Source organism: Gavialis gangeticus, unplaced genomic scaffold (genome assembly GCF_001723915.1).
Source record: "Gavialis gangeticus isolate Ggan-Ray unplaced genomic scaffold, GavGan_comp1, whole genome shotgun sequence".
NCBI classification, from domain to species: Eukaryota; Metazoa; Chordata; order Crocodylia; family Gavialidae; genus Gavialis; species Gavialis gangeticus.
The window spans coordinates 4,540,463-4,541,804 of record NW_017729019.1 but is presented as its reverse complement, the minus strand read 5'-3'; positions in this window follow the sequence as shown (position 1 = coordinate 4,541,804).

The following is a 1,342-nucleotide window of genomic DNA, read 5'->3' as shown; positions in this document are numbered from 1 at the left end:
ACTGGCTGGGCAGCAGCTCTGCAGAAAAGGACCTGGGGGTTACAGTGGGCAATAAGCTGAATATGAGGCAGCAGTGTGCCCTTGTTGCCAAGAAGGCCAACAGCATACTGGGCTGCATTGGTAGGTGTGTTGCCAGCAGGTCAAGAGAAGTGATTATTCCCCTGTATTCGGCACAGGTGAGGCCACATCTGCAGTACTGTGTTCAGTTTTGCCTCTCCCCACCCGCAGAAAAGATGTGGACAAGTTGGAGAGAGTGCAGTGGAGGGCAACAAAAATGGTTGGGGGGCTGGGGCACATGACTTATGAGGAGAGGCTGAGGGAACTGGGCTTATTTAGTCTAGAGAAGAAGAGACTGAGGGGATTTAATAGGAGCCTTCAAGTACCTGATTCAAAGGAGGGTTCAAAAGAGGATGGTGCCAGACTGTTCTCAATGGTGGCAGATGACAGAACAAGGAGCAATGGTCTCAAGTTGCAGCAAGAGAGGTTTAAGTTAGATATTAGGAAGAACTTTATTACCAGGAGGGTAGTAAAACACTGGAACAGGTACCCAGAGAGGTGGTGGAAGCTCCATCCTTGGAGGTTTTTAAGACCTGGCTAGACAAAGCTTTGTCTGGGATGATCTAGTTGGGGCTGGTCCTGCCTTTAGCAGGGGGTTGGATGAGATGTGACCTCCTGAGGTCCCTTCTAACTCTCATTTTCTATGATTCTAACACTGGCAGACACCTGCTGTGCAGCACAGAGGGTACAATGTGCAACTGCATCAGAAGACTCATCTCTCTCCTCGAAGATTGTGGAGGGGTCCAGTAACAGACAGGAACCCTTCCATCAGCACGAGATTTTTGCCCTGAATCTGGTGCTAGTAAAAGCCCCAGGCTGACACTACCAGTGCTAAGAGCCTAGATCCTGTGTGAGATCAGGTGCTGCTAAGGTTGTACCATGGCAAGCCACCTACCCCCTTCTCCCCAAATCCACTGCAACCCAAACTGGATGAACACTGGTGTTGCTCAGTTTCTGCTGGCTCACACACACCAATACTGAGCGAGTAACATGCAGTGGCAACATCACACTGCTGTGTTTGGTAACTAGAAGAAACATGGGCCTGTGGAAAGCAGACCTGTCACCCCTGAGCCCTGGGCTGGGGCCACAAAGTGTTCAGTGCTCACGTTACCAGCCCTGGGGCCACTCGGTGCTTCCTGTCCTGACTGCTTATCTGGGGAAAAGTCCAAACCAGGGGGAACCAACCTGCAACACACCAAATACACTTTACATGGGACAATGCACTAAGCTACAGCATCAAAGCCACAGCTACAGGTAGCAATGCAGTTGGGAATTCTACAAGCAA